Source organism: Pinus tabuliformis, chromosome 1_2 (assembly GCF_031772625.1).
Source record: "Pinus tabuliformis cultivar Carrire ecotype Pingquan chromosome 1_2, CPIR1, whole genome shotgun sequence".
NCBI classification, from domain to species: domain Eukaryota; kingdom Viridiplantae; phylum Streptophyta; class Pinopsida; order Pinales; family Pinaceae; genus Pinus; species Pinus tabuliformis.
The window spans coordinates 315638994-315659228 of record NC_142298.1 but is presented as its reverse complement, the minus strand read 5'-3'; positions in this window follow the sequence as shown (position 1 = coordinate 315659228).

Here is a 20235-nt window from a genome sequence, read left to right as displayed (position 1 = left end):
AGGACGCAGCGCTTCAAGGAGTCATCGTTATGTGTATATGCATATTAACTGAAACCTGTCATCAATTAAATTCTAACAGCAACTTGCAATATTACATACGGGCGTTCAACTACAAGCGTTCAATCGATGCATATATGGACAGCTTTCAAGCATAACTGAGATAGGAACGCAAGAATTTTTGTGAGGACAGGGTTCGCTCTCTCTGTATATCTTCAAAGGAAAACCACCGCATAACAATAGATTCAGGCCATCTATATCACATGAAGCCAAGCATTAACAGTTAACACATACATAATTTGCGCGCTGGAAAAAAAACCAAACAACCGGATTAATGTACAGTAGTTTTGTATGGTGAAAACTAGAACCATCAGCACCGATTCTTTTATTCCATCGTTTATCAATATATACATTACAGAGCCTGAATACAATAGCGCTGAGCGCACAACTTTTTCCTTTTTTTCTTTAAAGTGATTGCTCAAGCGCTTGAGTGCTTTTCTGGCTTTTATTCTACTTTTTGTTTTTTTTTTCTTCTAAGGATAAGTCCTCTCGTCTTATCCGATACAAGGAAAAAACATGAATGATTTAAAGCCTGAGAGCTTTATTACAATGCATGATTTATTGCTAGATTTATTCTAATTTTTAACTAAAAAACATAGAAATTGCAGGCTAAAGGACCCCACTCCCTTGCCTGTAGATTTTTTTGGATTTTTTTGGATTTTTTTGGAATAATTTGGGAGATTTTTCCCTCTGAGTCCTATGCTCCCGCATCAGACTCCCAAGGTAGAAAAATTTCATGATCTCCTGATCATGTGTTCAGATCTATGTTTGCCTGGATCCCATATCTTGTACTGTAACTTTCCATTTTCCGCTACTTCTGTCTGTTGTTCTTCTCCAGGTCTCCACACTTTATGCTGCTTTGCTCCACTAGCTGTACTCTTGCAATCTTCTGCTGTCTTCCTCTTGCTGCTTCTCTTTTGTTTCACTGCTGCTGGTCTCTTCCGGAATTCCTTCATCATCATCCGCCTCATCATTTCAATTTCTTTGTCTAGCAGATTTTCTCCAGCTTCTTCAGTAAGACCTGTACTCACAAAACAATTGTTAGAATAAAAAATATAAGGCATCAGTGCCTCTTTTGCTGCTAGTGTTGTCTCAGCTGCCATCATAAATGTCGCCCCACATGTTGCTCTAGCTGTCACTATGAATGTTGCTGCCTCCCAAACTTCCTGTCCCTCTGCAACATTCATTTGCTTGTCACCTGCAATTTCATCTGCAATTTCATCTGCAACTTTTTCCTCAGCTTTCGCTGGCAACACTTCAATATGCTGCTCTGAGTTTCTTCCCAGCTTCTCTGTCAGCACATCAGTATGCTGATTCGCATTCACCATGAGACTGTCAGCTAGTCTCGCCTTCTTATCATCTATCTCCAGGATGTCTTTCTGCTCTCGTTCACTGTACTGAACTCTTTCATCTGCTGCAATCTCCTTGTCATACTTTGGATTCTCCAACCAATATTCCAACAATGCAATTTCTCTGTAGCATTGCTGAAGCATATCATCATCACCTGCATTCATACGAACTTCCTCTTGTGCTGTAACAGTTGCACAAGGTTGCACATCCACCTCAGCCCTTATCATCTGCTCCAGGTATTCCTTTTTCCCAAGTAACAGAGTTCTTGAATTAGTCTTCTGTCCCGGCTCATCTTCTTCTTGCAGAGGCAACAATGTATGATTGATACCATCCTTCCCAAACTTGTAGGTGTTTCTCTTCCCGTCATGTATGGCTCCTCTGTCATATTGCCAAGGCCTTCCAAGCAATATGTGACACACGTCCATAGGCATCACATCACAAACAATTTTGTCTTTGTACTTGCCCACTTGAAATTCCACCTCACACTGTTCACTTACCAACAGTTGATGTCCCTTTTGTAACCATGACACCTTATACGGTGTTGGATGCTTCGTTGTCTTCAGCTTCAATTTCTCCACTACTTCTGTAGAGACCAAATTATCAGTGTTGCCACTATCAATAACCATCTGGCAACATTTCCCTTGGACTTTGCATACTGTCCTGAATAAAGCTTTCCTTTGCGGCGGTTCAGCAGCCACCTCCCTCATTGGCTTAAGTAAGATTTTATGAATCACCAGAGATTCTCCTCTTTCTGGTGCATCTTCTTCTTCTGTTACCGCTGCCGCTGGTGCTTCTTCTTCAGCTGGAGCAACAATTGCATTCCTCTGCTTTATGTCTGCATTCTCTGGGCACTCAAAAGCTCTGTGTCCCGGCTTGTTACATCTGTAACATCTTATTTCTCTGCCTCCTCTTCCTCTGGAAAAACTCCCTCTGCCTCCTGCATCACCTTCTCTAGGTGCATGCTGGGTTGAGCTACTGCTAGCTCCTTCTTTAGGTGCTGTAGATCCTCCTCTACCACCTTGACTTCCTTTTCCTCTGAAAGTCTCTTTCCCTCTGGCAGACTGCTTCCTTATGAGTTTTTCCTCGGCTTTCAGCGCTAGCTGATAAGCTTCCTCTACTGTTTTAGGAGACAGCAAACTGATCTCATCCTGAATGTCCATCCTGAGGCCATTCATATATCTAGCCACCTTCTCATCTGTGTCTTGGGCTTCTCCAGCTCTTATGCTCACTTTATAAAACTCTTTTGTATAATATTTTACTGTCAAAGCTCTCTGCCTAAGATTTTGCATTTGTCTAAACAATGTTTGCTGATAATTACTTGGCAAGAACTTACCTCTTAACTTTGCGACCATTTGGCTCCAGTTCTTGATTGACTGCTTACCAAGTCTCTTCCTTTCTGCCTGCACACCATCCCACCAAAGTGTTGCATGGCCTTTTAATTTGGTGACAACAAACTTCACTTTCTTCTCATCCTCTGTTTCTTCGTAATCGAAGAATTTCTCCATGCTGGTTATCCAGTCGATCAATTCTTCTGGATTTAATCCTCCTTGATATACTGGTACTAATTGGTTCCATGGCCTGGCTGTGGATTTTAACACTGACTGGAAGAATCTCATCTCAGGAGTAACCTGTACAGCTTCCTCCTCTTCAGCAGCTTCAACTTCAGGCTCACTGACATCTCCATCATCTATATTTCGACCTGTAGTTAAAGCATCCACTCTAGCTCGCAGCTCCTCCATTGATTCAAATAATTCAGCATTTGCAGCAGGTCGTCCTCTTCCACCACGTCCTCGTCCTCTTCCAACTCTGAAGGCCATCCTTCTTCTGCTCCTGAGATTCAATTCAATGTCAGTCGTGGGCTCTGATACCACTAATGATGGTGGGGATGCAGGCTTTAATGACAGTCTCCCTAATCGTCCAGATATCTCTTCTACGGCTTGGTCAATTTCCGTTCCTCCTATCCTGGGCACATCAGTCATTAGACTGCCCTAGCATTTCTTCAACAATTAGTTTAACACACATAGCAGCTCTTCTTTAAATTCTGGACATAGTCATATGCCAACGCAGACTTATAGCAGACTTATTCTTAATTTCTCAATCAATATGCCAACGCATACAACCTGGACATATAGCAGACTTATTAATTAACACGCTCGCCGCAGTCTATCTTAACTTGGTAGGACGCAGCGCTTCAAGGAGTCATCGTTATGTATATATGCGCATTAACTGAAACCTGTCATCAATTAAATTCTAACAGCAAATTGCAATATTACATACGGGCGTTCAACTACAAGCGTTCAATCGATGCATATATGGACAGCTTTCAAGCATAACTGAGATAGGAACGCAAGAATTTTTGTGAGGACAGGGTTCGCTCTCTCTGTATATCTTCAAAGGAAAACCACCGCATAACAATAGATTCAGGCCATCTATATCACATGAAGCCAAGCGTTAACAGTTAACACATACATAATTTGCGCGCTGGAAAAAAAACCAAACAACCGGATTAATGTACAGTAGTTTTGTATGGTGAAAACTAGAACCATCAGCACCGATTCTTTTATTCCATCGTTTATCAATATATACATTACAGAGCCTGAATACAATAACGCCGAGCGCATAGCTTTTTCCTTTTTTGCTTTAAAGTGATTGCTCAGGCGCTTGAGCGCTTTTCTGGCTTTTATTCTACTTTTTGTTTTTTTTTTCTTCTAAGGATAAGTCCTCTCGTCTTATCCGATACAAGGAAAAAACATGAATGATTTAAAGCCTGAGAGCTTTATTACAATGCATGATTTATTGCTAGATTTATTCTAATTTTTAACTAAAAAACATAGAAATTGCAGGCTAAAGGACCCCACTCCCTTGCCTGTAGATTTTTTTGGATTTTTTTGGAATAATTTGGGAGATTTTTCCCTCTGAGTCCTATGCTCCCGCATCAGCCTGGAACAAAAAATCCTCTCATAGAGGTTTTGGTGGAATAGCTTGTTATATAAAAAATAATTTCGCATCACATTCGGCTTTGTAAGATTGACCCCCTCAATTAGTACATCTGGATCGAAATTTCTGACTCTAACACCAATAGGATTTATCTCACAATTTTTTATTTTTCTCCTGTCAAATCAATGTTCTATAAGAAAATCATGTTGAATAAGAATTTATCATTCAATACCTTAGAACGGTATACTCATAGTTTAATGAATGAAGGTAATATCCTCTTGTTAGTGGACTTCAATGCTAGAACTACTACTAACGAAGCTACTCCCTTAAGTAATATATCTCACCCTATTCCCCTCTAGCTAGATGACGAATTTAACTTAGTTAGTAGATTCAAAAGAAATTTTGAATACATAACCGAGAACTTATTTGGTACCAAGCTAATCAATCTCTGTAGTTCCCAAGACTTTATCATTTGTAATGCAATTAATAATTAACCAACCTGCAACTAGATGACTTGTATCTGTGGGCTTGGAAATAGTTTTTTGGATTATGTGATATTTGGTATCCATGTTCTCAACCGTATTGTAAATTTTGACCTCCTAAATGACCACGAGCCTTATTCTGACCATAGACCTCTAACATTAACTTTGAACCTTAACATGCACACCATCTACATGCAAGATAATTGTGAGATTCAAAGGCACATTCATTTTGACATAAGTAAAATGGATCTCTTCTTGAAGGATTTAAATAGGGATTTAGATTTCTTAATGTATAATGATAACATTGATCACATCTACCACAATTTTACTACAATCCTTTCCACTACCATTAACAAGTTCTCTACTGAGGTGTCTTATAAAAAGAATAATAGAACTTCAAACCCTTAGTATGATAATGATTGTAAAATTTCTAGGAAAGTGATTAGAGATGATCTTAACAAAATTGTAAATCTTGAAAAAATAAATATATACAAATCTTTTATCAAAAGGAAGAAAAGATCATATATAAGCAAGAGGCAAGAGCATCTTCTTCACTTTTCGGAATTTGAGCCTAGAAAGTTTTGGAGGAACATCCTTGTTCGTAAAATGAAAGAAAATAATGTGATCCCCTTAAAGAATTGGGATACCTATCTTAAGAATATTTTTTATTCCCCTGATGCCATGGGCACCATCTTGAACGCTCTTATAGAGGAGGATATATTTTCTTTGGAAGACATTATATTTGGGATTAAGCAACTCACTAATGGGAAATCTATGGATACCAAAGGCTACCAAATTGAAATTCTGAAAATGGGAAGGCATGTCCTCATCCCTCACATACACAAACTCCTCAATTTGGCTATGAAACAAAGCTTCCCTAAGCCTTAGATGCAAAGCCTTATTATGAATATCTTTAAAAGTGGGGATAAAAACATTCCCTCTAATACAAGATCATTATGATTAGCCACATTTTAGCCATACATTTTAGCCAAGTTGTATGGTATCATTTTGGAAAAGAAGATTAGCCTATGGCTTGAAAACCATGCTAAAAGAGCTAAAGGACAAGTTGGGTTTAGGAGGAATCACTAAAATATATAACATCTTGTTACTCTTAAGATTATTGCAGAGGAATGTCGTAACAATAAAACGGATCCCTTATGTTATTTAAAAAAGCTATGGAAGAGGCTAGAAGAGATTATGGTTCCTCTCGAGTTGAGGGTTTTTGTGACTAGGATATACAAGAATGTTATTGCTAAGCTTAGGACCACCAAGGATTAGCTAGAAGAAATCAGTTTCAATATCGGAGTTAATAAAGGGTGTCCCTTATCCTCTACCCTTTTTGACATTTACATTGATAAGCTAGAAGTGTTTGGAAGTTGTTGGGTCTGACGACCCCAGGCTCACTAGTATGGTCATTACTCTTCTCCCTTATGCTGATGATATCATTCTTTTAGCTAGGAGCCATGACGATCTCGACAAGAAGCTTAGAATACTCCAATATTATTGCTCCAAGATGGGTATGACTACTAATATCAACAAGACTAGAGTCATGGAAATTAAATCCAAAAAGATCAACTATGATAATATCATTTATGATAACAACTACTTGGAAAAAGTTTATTCATAGAAATATTTGGGAATCGACATTCACCATTAGCTCAATTGGAATTATAACATTGAGAAAAGGATAATTGGAGGTTGGAAAGCTTATTAGGGGCTTGAAAACAATTGTAAGTCAATAGATCTTTGGGTCTGAAGTAAAAATAAATAAATAAATAAATATAAATAAATAAATAAATCTCTTTGAGACTCTCATAACCCCTATATTTTATATGGATGCGAGGTTTGGGGTTGCAGTATATCTAGAGAATCATGGAGGAAGATTGAGTTGATCCAAAATAAATTTATAACCTACAACCTTAATATTAAAGGAAACACACCCTACCTTATCCTCTTGATTGAAGCTAGCCTTTCCCACATTGAAAGTATAGCTATGACTAGGTAATTCATGTATAAGAAGAAGCTATACAACATGGAGGCTAAGAGGTTTCCTAAAATGGCTTATAACTCTAACCATAACCTCCAACTATAGCTCAAGCGAGGCTGGCATAAGGATGCCTAGTCTTGGCTAGACCATTGGGGGGTTAAGGAGGAGATCATGTTGAAGGATAAGGATACTATTAAAAATATCGTCACTTCCAAATTTATGGATAAGTTGTGGGATGATAAGGAGTTAGAGTGAAAAAGGAAGCTAAGATATTACAAAGAGGTGATCAACCCCAATCTTGAAAAGTAAAATTATATTTATGTACTGACTATTACTAAGAAAAAATCAACATTACCAAGATAATAACTAAATCTCATGAGATTCATAGTGAAACCGGGTGTTGGTCAATTCCCAACATACCTTGGGATGAAAGATTCTATTACCTTCGCGATACTAAAAGGGTTCAAGATGAAAAGGATTTTCTCTTGGATTGCCCAACTCTTACTCACATCCATTCTAATTTTCAAAATATTCTCCATACTACCAACATTCTTGACTTGTTAAGTTAGCAAAGCTATGGTGATCTAGGAACTCTTCTCACCCTTCTTTTCGATCATAGAAATAAAATTTTGAAAAATCTCAATTAATCTCTTACTTTCTTAAGGTCTAGTAGACAATGTTGGTCTTAGTAGACGTTAATCATCATCAGCATCATCATCATCATATATATATATAAACTTGGAATATATAAAGAGAAAAAAATATTGAAAATTAAACGTTTTAATTATTAATTAATAAGAGAGATTTGTAATCCCTTCAATTTTTTATATGAACTTGTATGTAACATTTAAAAAATATTTCAAAGTGGCTTAAACAAAATAATTCAATATAAGGGGGATATGTGTTTAAAAATATTTTAATGTTGACAATGTGGACCATATATATATATATATATATGCCATTGAATTCTAGTAAGTGATGCATATTTGGGTCGTGTTGTAAATCCATCAATGGGTTGGGCTAGAGCATTTACAACACGACCCAAATATGCATCACTTACTGGAATTCAATGGAACATATATATATATATATATATATATATATATATATATATATATATATATATATATATATATATATATATATATATATATATAGTTCGAAGATATTGTATTATTAGCAAAATGTCCCATTGGTTGTTATTAGTCTGCTACAAGGAAGCTAGACTAGACCAATAGCAAATATTTAATGCCTTAAGATTGTATATCAAAAAGGGTATTAATCGACTACTTATGGGATAATTTAAACAATAGTAAACTAGTAAGTGTTTGATTTTTATAATCCTACCATATCTAAAAAAATGACCGCATGGCTAAGAGCAACATAAGAAAACATGTATCTATGGATGATGTCAACTAGAAAGGGAGTCCATCTGTAGAAGACTAGATAGATCAACCTCTCCTTTTGGTGGACTAACATGAAGATTAGCTAGCATTTTAATTAGATTTGAGACATTGTCTTCTAGTTTATGCACCTTTTGTAGAACTTCATTAATGCATAACAGTAGTTCCTTTTGAGTCTTTGAGCGCTCCACAAGAACCTTTCCCAAGAGAGTTTTGATGTGGCAATATAGGTCAATTGTTTGCTTATAGAAGATATGGAAAGACCATGTACTTCTAGTTTTAGGAATCTAACTACAATTTTCCATCTCCACATCTTGATATGGGATAAAATGTCGACTAAAACACACTTCATCCTCCAAGTCCAAAATAATACTTTGAATTTCCTCAAGGATAATCTCATGAAATATTGTTATGGATCATCGAGTCTCCACCTAGGATCGAGGCTACGAGGTTAGTTAACCTTTCCTTGGCCCCCCTACATCTCGTGGAAGCTCTTCGTTGAACCACATTGAGGGAGAATCTACATAGAGAACCATCTATCCCACCTGCTAGAAAAGTAGAATCCATGCCTCAACAAAAAACCCAAAGAGAAGATAAAGAAATGTTAAGTAATGTGTACCAACTAATTTGAGAAAAGCTAGAACTTCTCTGGCCCTACCAGAGAAACTAGAGAACCCATCGTGGAGAATATCACAGCAAGAAAGAGTTCAAAATGCTAGATAGAACCAAAATCACCAAACTCCCCTAAGATTTTGTGGTGAAAAAGAAATATCCCCATGTAGAAATTAAGGACCAGAATTCAACATGAGAACCAAACCTATAACAACTAAGCACCTAGTATCCAAGTAAGCATACACCTAGCTAAAGAGCCAATGAACAATGCTCAAAAGCAACACAAATATACTTAAGTACTGAGACCCAAAGGTGGTGAAAAGAACACCCTAAGTTCCAAACCTTACCAACAGGAAAACAACGCAATGCCCAGGAACACAAGGAAGTCAGTCGAACTCTTCTTGCAACCTCAAACTAGAGACTAAACCAAACATGAGAGGCATTATGAGATAATTGAAAGAGAGAAAGACATACTAGATGGTTGAATTGTAGAAAAATCCTATTGAAATAGAAATAAATTAGAATTGAAGAACGAAACTTAATCCAAAATACACCAACTAGGAGAAAAAATACCAAGATAACACCATTCAGTAGACCATGCTATGGAAACCAACCAACATAACCTTTGTTTAAACGTCTAGTGGAAGTGAACATCAATATCCACCACCTTGCAACATGATACTCCCCTTCCTTCTCACCACCTACCAAAATGACTGCAAGATTAAACAGAACATAGACCAATAGTTTGGGTTGTCCTGGAAAGACAACCTGCTTCCTGAGTTGCATCATAACACAAACTACCCAAATTAACTTTGAATGCATGCATGATGCCACATGTGGGGATGGTTTATCCTCCTCATAAGATCACTTTCTCACATCCTAAGATGGGTGCTTAAATCCCTCGATTTGACACCCTCTGTAGGGAATTTCAACTATTTATATTATATAAATCAATCAAACATTATGTGTGTGTGTGTGTGTTGGTCAAATGAAGGAGATGTGCAATTCCTTCCATTCTTAGCATGGAGTTGATTCATGGTATGTATGTATGTATGTGTGTGTGTACATCTACATATACATATACATATATACACACAAAGGACTAGTGTAAATCCATCTTAATCTTGGATCTATCAAATGTCAAGAGGGATTAAATTTCTTGAGGTGGAAAACATTTCTTCATGTTTTGGGTTTGAAATAGGTTTGCACCTTAATATATTTTGTCCATCTCAATGCTTGATAGATCCAAGGTTAAGTTGAATCTGTGTTGGTGAACCTCATTCCATCCCTTTGAAGGTGATTCAACACGAAAAATTTATAATTTAGAAGTTGAGTTTCCTAAATTCATAAAAATAATTGCTTCTTATTGGGGTCAATGTTTACATATTCATAATCTCCCTTCCTTCTCCCTGATGTAGCATCCTTCACTACTTCCACCCTTAAGGGAGAATATCTTTGTATGATGGGCTTCCTCTCTAGTCTCCATGGGAGGGAATTTTCCCTTCCATGAATCCACTATGATATAGGAAAGGATCCACCATGAATGTTATCTAAGACCTCATGTACTTCCCTATGTTTCCCTAAGCATTCATGTGATGTTTAACCTAGTGTCGGCTTTGTGTCATGATCAAATAATTGACCAAATAGCATGCAATGTGCCAACTATAGTGGGAGTTGAATCCCCCTTTCATTTGAGCTATCCTCATATTAAGTTCATGGGGAAATGCCCCCTCTTTGGCACTTTCCTTGAGGGAAAAAAATAATTATTAGTTAAATATAAGAGAATTGAAAGTATTAAAAAAAACAAATCTTGAAATTTCACTTTCTTACTTTAATTTGTAATTCTTATATTTTTTTAAAAATATTTAAATATATTGTTTGAATATATTATATTAACTAATTATGGGGCATGTCTATTTTGGAATAGGACTTACAGAATTTTAATTTAATTATAAATAATTATTAGGTGGATGGTAGGGATTTAACCTCCATAGAATATTCTTAGTAATAATCGCAAATCAAAGGTTGAGAATGATCTCAAAAGTAAAGTTATTCTCTTTTTGTCCTTTTAATTAAATTGAATAATTGGAGGGTTGGTGGCTTTGGTAAGGGTTCTTCTATGTTTCTTCCTACACAACTAGGGTTTGACAAGAGCAACTACCTGTTGGGCAGATTTGTGTATTGGATGTGCTCCTCTCTATAGGCCTTGTGAGGGGGAATCTTATCATCATTTTTATCTTATGCTCCAGCATACGATAGTCTTAATTTACATCTACCTACTATGTTTCCACCAACGTTTTCACACATCTAGTCCCAGATGCCTTACCCCCTTCGTTCATTGAATTTCGTTACAGTCTTTTATTATTTTTCACCAATATTTTTCATCGAGGATATCGAGGTGGATTATTCAAAGGGCCCTGTGACAGTCGATAGTTTCCTCGTTGTACCAATTGTATGGTTTGGTCATGGGGATGGTTTGGGTCTTGGGACCATGGTTCCTATTGTTGATGGGGCATTGTCTCATTCAAGTGAGTTTTTCGTGGAGAGTTTGTTAAAATTGGCAACTAGGGCCAAACTCCATGTGGGTCAGCTTATTTATGTCAGCTGATTTTTTTTATTGGATCCCTCTCATCGAGAGGTGTAGGATTGATCTAAAGATCATCCGATTCCGATAAGTATTTATGGAGATATGAATTTATTTTGATTATGGAATTATTATCAAGCCGACCAGCAACTTGAGTAGGCTCAGAAGCCCAATAGACATGCCTATTCATCATCTACATTTTTAGTATAAATATAGAGGACTTGAAATCATTTGAGATACATATCCTCTTCATGTGTTCTCCTCCTCTCCACGTCTTGGGTTTTTGGAGAAGGAGGAACACCAAGAATATACGTTGGATGATTCCCTAAATGCAGTATATACGCTGTAATGGAGACATCAAGCCGCAGTAAGGGAAGGAATTTATATGCCATCAAGCCGCAGTAAGGGAAGGAATAAATGCAGTCTCCACAGGCAATGGAGACACATACGCAGGTCATGAAGATCCGCAGGCAAATGAAGACAGAGACATCTTCACGCAGTCATAGGAAACATATCAACGTAGTCATAAAGGGTAGGCACAGTGATGTGAAGGAAGCCGCAGTCATGTGAGACCTGTAGCTGCCAAACACAGTGTGAAGATGTCATCACTACGTAGCCCTAAACTACAATGCCCTTAACGTTGTAAAGGAGAAGTTGCAGTAAGAAGTATCCGCGGTAAGATGGAGCCGCAGGCATAGAAGAGGAACCACCATAAATGATAGCCGCAGTGATAACGGAACAGCCGCTGTCAAGCATAAAAGAACCACAGTCAAGCATGGAAGAGCCGCAGTCTTAGTTGCAGTCATGTAAGATAGCTGCAATCACTGTCAAGAGATCAAAGGTCTCTCTGCACCTCGAATGTTGAAAGGCAGACAGACTAGATATCGAATTCTGGGCTAAATGATACAGTGATTTCTCACATATAGATTTTGGATAAACTAAGGAGACTGTGTATCTATTATAGTCTCGATCAACATACTGATATATATGTTTCCTCGTTGTCCATGTCAAAGGAGATATGTATGTGGTTGTAAGAATTTCCAGCTAAGGCTCAGGAATGTTTCAGATATGGTATAACAAAATTCGGATTGTTGTAGGTGACAGCATGATGATAGAAAGAGTGTTTAATTTAGGACTGTTGGAAGGAATCTGGAACTATAGCCTAGCTGCTTTGCTAGGCTGCAAGCCATAGCAAGCAGCTAAGGCTGAAGCATGAAGGTATTGCAAATTTGATGAAGCAACATAGTATTGCAGCTGGATGATGAATGATGGGCATATTAGTAAGGAGCAGCATGATGATGAATGAGATCATGAGCATCGGTAGCTTAATGATGAATAATACCATGGAAGATGCAGCATGATGAGCAGCATGAAGCTGAGAGCAGCTCTGTCATCAAGGTTCAACACATGTGATAGTACAGTAAGGTGTCACACGGTAATGTGCAGCAAATGAACGAGAGGTAGTACTACGATAGGTGGAGCCGTCACCTTGGAGAATCAATTGAAGCAGAATGTCTTCAACTGATCTCATCGTTATACGAAATTATCTATGTTAGATCTAGATAAGTCAAAGTGTTAACTTCTGTTGTAAATGTACTATCTCTCTCTCTCTCTCTACTGAACTTTGAAGAACATAAAAGAAGAATTGATCAAGGGTTTCCCCACATTGTGGGGTTTGTCCCTGGCTGACGCCACGTCTTGTGTCCTCTTGTCTTGGCTTGTCTTCTGCGATTTATATTTATGTTCTATCTGCAGTTTACTTTAATGCTGATGTGATTGCTCATCTGGAAAGAATTTGGAAAATTAAAATAAATTTCTCTAGCATAGAACATACCTAAATTTAACATGGTATTAGAGCTGAGGTGAAGAAAATGCCCAAGCAAGAGTGAAAGAGAAATCACCAAACACAATTGGGACAAGATAAAAGGATCAATGGGTTCCTCATCCCTCTTCAAATTCACCCTGGGTGAAGTCGAAGCAGAGAATATTATCAGAATGGTGCAGTGGAAGGTTCTGATGGCCTACCTAAATATCACTTCATTGGGAATCTCGGATCTAAGTGTGGAAGGAAAGACAGATGCCTTGGTTACAATAAGTTTGGCCATTATATGAAGGAGTGTCTGAATGGCATAGACACTTCTCTTAATGAAGATAATCAAATCATTCCAAGGTCAAGGGAATGACAGGTAATACAGTTTATCAAGGAAAAATGGTCGACTCTTCAAAGAAAGCAAGGAACCCCAGGCACTTCATCGGATAGATAATCATGGGATTATACTTGGGTTTGATACCACCTATCCCGAAAAGGGTGCAGGGAATGTTATCCCTCAATTGAATGAGGGTAACTCGATTCATTTACAGAATATCTTTTATGTACCTGATTGCAAGAAGAACCTAGTGTCCATGTCAGCAATGGAAGTCAAATGTTACAGGGTGGCACTCATCGATGGAAAGGTACGCGCTTGAAAATAGATTTTTCAAAGATGTTTTTGAGTACAGGGTTGTATCAAGTTGCAGGAAGTCCACTAGGAACCATGTCCATTGACACAGCACCAGAGGTCTATGAGTCAGAGGGTGACAGGGATGCCTGAATTCGAAAAGAGCATGAAGGTACATGTCTGAGATGTACCAAAGGAAAATCTTATAAGGGGACCATTCCCCTCATGCCACAGGTCCACAAGTTTGGAACAACCCGAGGAGTTTGAGATTCATGATTGGGAATATCATGTATGCAGGTGGTAGAAAGCCCTCTATGGCTCGAAGCAAAACACCTCGGGCATAGTATGAAAGGATCAACAGCTGTCTAATGAAGCTGAGATTCACTAGGAGTGAAATCAATCCAAACCGTTACTCGAAGGTTATGGATGATAGACCTCTCATATCGACACCTATGTCTGACAGGTGCAGACCCTCTCATTTGTAGGAGACAGAGGGATTTGGATTCCGAATGTGGAAAGATAAACTATAAGCCTGTGACTACCTTGAGGATCTTGACTTTCAAGAAGTTATATGGTAGTGATGTCAGACCAAATTTTGGAAATGCCTCTCAGTTTTATAAACTCATTCACGTTGATGCTCTTAAAGAACCTCCGTCCAGACATATGTGTTGCAGTTAGCATGGTGAACTCATATTTGGTTGAGCTTCACAGGATTGGTGCCTAGAATCTTCTGAGATATCTTCAGGGCACAATCTCTCATGGATTGAGATACACTGCCTAGAATATTTCAAATGTTGAGTGGGCAGGCAGTGTGAAGGATCACTAGAGCACTTCTAAGTGTTGGTTCTCCTTGGGATCTGCTTCGATATCCTGGATTAGTAGGAAGCAGAATTTGGTGGCTTTGAGCACCACCGAGGCAGAGTATATTGCTGCTAGCATGGCTACTTGAGAGGCAGTCTGGTTACGAAAGCTCTTCAGTGAGCTGTTTGGATACCACTATGTAGCAGGATGATTAGTTCTCTTGTGAGGTCTAGATGATGTGTTCTCCATGACGACTATGTAGCAGGATGATTAGTTCTCCTGTGAGGTCTGGATGATGTGTTCTCCATGACGACTATGTAGCAAGATGATTAGTTCTCCTGTGAGGTCTGGATGATGTGTTCTCCATGACAATTATGTAGCAGGATGATTAGCTCTCCTGTGAGGCCTAGATGATGCGTTCTCCATGGAGATTGTGTAGCAGGATGATAAGTTCTCCTGTGAGGATAGGATTGATTAGTTCTCTTGTCGAAGCATCCTACCCATGCAGTCTGGGACTCATGGGAAGTACCTCTCATCTAATCAATGAGCATGGAAATGAGGATAGGGACCATAGTAGTACCGATGGACGCTTCAATGTATCTACCGTACTCCCTATGCTAGGATGACCTTCATTGATCTGGGATCAATGATACTGGTCTAGGACCAATTGTAGGAGTTGTACCTACTATGACGCTGACTTCGAGATCAATGATACTGGTCTAGGACCAATTGTAGGAGTTGTACCTACTATGACGCTGACTTCGAGATCAATGATACTGGTCTAGGACCAATTGTAGGAGTTGTACCTACTATGACGCTGACTTCGGGTCGTTTGAGACTGGTCTGGGACCAGTGGTACATACTCTAAAATTGACTTCGGGTCAATGTAGGACTGGTCTGGGACCAGTGAGAATGATACATACTATGATGTTGACTTCGGGTTGGTTGAGACTGGTCTGGGACCAGTGGTATGCACTCTAAGACTGACTTCGGGTCAGTGGAGAATGGTATGAGACATTCTCGATCAATTCTTCGTCTTCATGGTTCAGCAGAGCCAGGCTGAGCAGAGCAGAGTAGAGCAGAGCTAGCAGAGCTGAGTAGAGCTAGCAGAGCTGAGCAGGGCCAGCAGAGCCTATAGAGCTGAGCAAAGCCTGCAGAGCTAAGCAGACCCAGCAGAGCTGAGCAAAGCCAGCAGAGCTAGTGGAGTTGAGCAGAGCAGTGCAGGGCACTAATGGCAGAGACAGTACAGTCAGACATATGGATCAGCAGATGGAGTTCTCCCTAGTTGAGAGCGAGTGTTAAAATTGGAAACTAGGGCCAAACTCCATGTGGGTCAACTTATTTATGTCAACTGATATTTTTATTGGATCCCTCTCATCGAGAGGTGCAGGATTGATCTAAAGATCATCCAATTCCAATAAGTATTTATGGAGATATGAATTTATTTTGATTATGGAATTATTATCAAGCTGACCAGCAACTTGAGTAGGCTCAAAAGCCCAATATACATGCCTATTCATCATCTACGTTTTTAGTATAAATATAGAGGACCTGAAATAATTTGAGATACATATCCTCTTCATGTGTTCTCCTCCTCTCCATGTCTTGGGTTTTTGGAGAAGGAGAGACACCAAGAATATACATTGGATGATGCCCTAAACGCAGTATATACGTTGTAATGGAGACATCAAGCCACAGTAAGGGAAGGAATTTATATACCATCAAGCCGCCACAATGTAAACTTTGAAACAGGAACTGATATAGTTACTCATTTTGTAGAGATAGCGAAAAAGTGACCCGATTTTGAAAAGGGGCGATGTAGAACACACATATTTTTTTTGGAGCATAGTTTTTGGCACTTTAATTTTTTTTTATGTACATTACATTTTAGAATGTTAGTGATTTGCAAACTGATTTTAAAAAGTGATGATTCTACATCATGTCATTTTTTTAAAAGACCTATTTTTTTACTTTAAATTTATTCTAGTGTCACACATTATGATTTTCAACCATAGAACAACAAAATTTATTTATTAATACATATTTATTAATTCAAAAAATATTATTTTCCAACCAGAATCAACTAATCTCAATCCCTAATGTTTTAGGTTAAATCAAAACCCTTAATGTCCAAACTATTATCATTATATTTTAAGTGATACCAAAGTTGCTAATCCACTTTATTAATTCCTCATTTAAAAATCCAAGAGTTAAAATGATAAAATAGTAACTTCAGTAACATTAACACGGAATCAAATAACATGATACCTTTTTAACATTAATAGGGAATCAAATAAATCTACATGCATCATTTTGGAGTGGTTACAGTTATAATAATTGCAACATAACAAGATCAAAGATTTTCTCGTTTACGTTGGGTGATTCCCGGAATCGCTCGGCTGCCAATATATTTTAAATTTAGGAATTTTAATTTGAATCTAATTCCTCTAAATTTTGGCAAAGTATCATTTATTCTGATGTCACCCATTATGATTTTCAACCATAGAACAACAAACTTTATTTATTAATACTTATTTATTAATTCAAAAAAATATTATTTTCCAAACATAATCAACTAATCTCAATCCCTAATGTTTTAGGTTAAATCAAAACCCTTAATGTCCAAACTATTATCATTATATTTTAAGTGATACCAAAGTTGTTAATCCACTTTATTAATTCCTCATTTAAAAATCCAAGAGTTAAAATGATAAAATAGTAACTTCAATAACATTAATAGGGAATCAAATAACATGATACTTTTTTAACATTAATAGGGAATCAAATAAATCTACATGCATCATTTTGGAGTGGTTACAGTTATAATAATTGCAATATAACAAGATCAAATATTTTCTCGTTTACATTGGGTGATTCCCGGAATCCCCCGGCTGCCAATATATTTTAAATTTAGGAATTTTAATTTGAATCTAATTCCTCTAAATTCCAGCAAAGTATCATTTATTCTAGTGTCACCCATTATGATTTTCAACCATAGAACAACAAACTTTATTTATTAATACTTATTTATTAATTCAAAAATATATTATTTTCCAATGAGAATCAACTAATCTCAATCCCTAATGTTTTAGGTTAAATCAAAACCCTTAATGTCCAAACTATTATCATTATATTTTAAGTGATACCAAAGTTGTTAATCCACTTTATTAATTCCTTATTTAAAAATCCAGGAGTTAAAATGATAAAATAGTAACTTTAGTAACATTAACAGGGAATCAAATAACATGATACTTTTTAAACATTAATAGGGAATCAAATAAATCTACATGCATCATTTTGGAGTGGTTACAGTTATAATAATTGCAACATAACAAGATCAAAGATTTTCTCGTTTATGTTGGGTGATTCCCGGAATCGCCCGGCTGCCAATATATTTTAAATTTAGGAATTTTAATTTGAATCTAATTCCTCTAAATTCCGGCAAAATATCATTTATTCTAGTGTCACCCATTATGATTTTCAACCATAGAACAACAAACTTTATTTATTAATACTTATTTATTAATTCAAAAAAAATATTATTTTCCAACCAGAATCAACTAATTTTGATCCCTAATGTTTTAGGTTAAATCAAAACCCTTAATGTCCAAATTATTATCATTATATTTTAAGTGATACCAACGTTGTTAATCCACTTTATTAATTCCTCATTTAAAAATCCAAGAGTTAAAATGATAAAATAGTAACTTCAGTAACATTAACATGGAATCAAATGGCAAGACTCTACGGCTAATTGATCAAGAGGGCCTGGGTTAGGGATTTTTTGGTTTCTGCAGTTTTACAGCGAAACCATGGATGGTCACCGGTAACCTTGCTTGGACAGTCACTTTCCGTGCTTCGTACTTTTCCTTAACTACCTCATCTCCTTTCAGCACGCCGTTAACTATATTTCAACATGTTGGGGCTTTGAGGGGGGTTTTTTTACTGTTTGGCATTTTATTACCCGGCCGTTTACCTATCGACAGTCTACTCACTATTTTCTCTCTGTCCGTTTTCTGGGGTTTGGTTTTACTCTCCGTTTTCCAGCATTTTCGAGGTGTCCTCCATTACAAGGAGCAGTTGTCACCATGGACGACCTTGATGCCGTCGATTACTCCGAAGACCCGCTGGAAGGGGTATCCATCTGGCGCTCCACGTATTCCGCATCTACAGGTATGCTTAGCTCTAGCCTTTCCGGAAGTTTCCCTTCTTTCTCCTTTGCGGAACCGTCACGGTCTTAGTCTGTGGTCCTCCCGGATGACCCGTCTACTTGGCCATCGCTTTCTACCCCCCCTCATTCCCCGGCTACCCTCGATTTCGTCTCTGACTGCCTTTATCCTAACCCTGGTTTGGACATCCAGGTATCTGGAGCGCCGGTCCGGCAAATTATCCCCCCATCGGTGACCGTCGGATTTGCCGGTTTTCCCCCACAGGCCACATCCACTCCACCTTCTGGCAGCTTGACCGTCGTTCCGCCTCTCGCCAGTTCTATTCCTACCTCCGTTGGTAACCCTAACCCTCCCTCGTCTAACCCTAACCCTCCCCCCGCGGTTTCAGGCCCTCTTCCGAACCGAGTACAACATCAGCCACCTCCTCAGGGTTCTAAGAAGAAGTACAAGTGTTACAAGTCCAAGGTAGACGATATCTTTCTCAGACTCAAAGAGGACATACAGTGGGGAGACACTATGGATTTCGCCGACAGAGTCTTGGCTGGGCGCATCAGAGGACGGAACTACACGGCAGCCCGTTTGAAAGCTTGGGCTTCCGAGCTTCCGAGGTTTGGGGTCACCATCTGGTGGACATCCCCTTTGTGTAGACATTTGTGAGGGGATGGTTCGCACTGAGATTCGCTCGTGCTGATCACACCAACTGGGTATTGTCCTCCTACTGGCACTTTGAACACGCCCTGGTACTTCTGAAGCATTGGACGCCTCTATTTGATCCAGAGACTGAGCAAATAGGTATTGGACCAGTATGGATTCGGCTCCTGGGTCTCCCTTTGCAATATTGGTCTAAGGACATTTTCAGGTGGATTGGTAATGCTATTGGCACCTACATGGATTATGACAAGTCCTATCAATTCACGGGCATGATGGCATATGCTCAAATTCTTATCAACCTTGATACTCAGGGCAGCCTACAGGAGTACATCACTATTCAATGGAGGGACACATCTCGCAAGCAGATCATCGATTATGAAGGCATTCCATATCGTTGTTGCAGATGCCACAAAGTGGGGCACTTATTCAAGGATTTCCCCCTCTTGCAAAAGACCAGGGGTTCTGAACAGGGCTTGGAGCCGGAGCATCCCAGTGGTAACCTTACACGGCATGACATTGATGTTGAACCTGGAAAGATCGACAAGGATGCAGAGGACACCCGGGGAACACTAGAGACAGTGGGCACTGATAAGGGACTCTCTGCCACAAACCCTTCTTCGCCTCCTCCTCCAGCGTGTACCAGTCCAACAATGGAGAACATCTCGATGTCGGGTATGTTATCTACATCCTCCTCTCTCTCTACTCCTGTATCTGGTATATCTGAAGCTCTTGCATCCCATTCATACATTTGTACATCTCCTCCT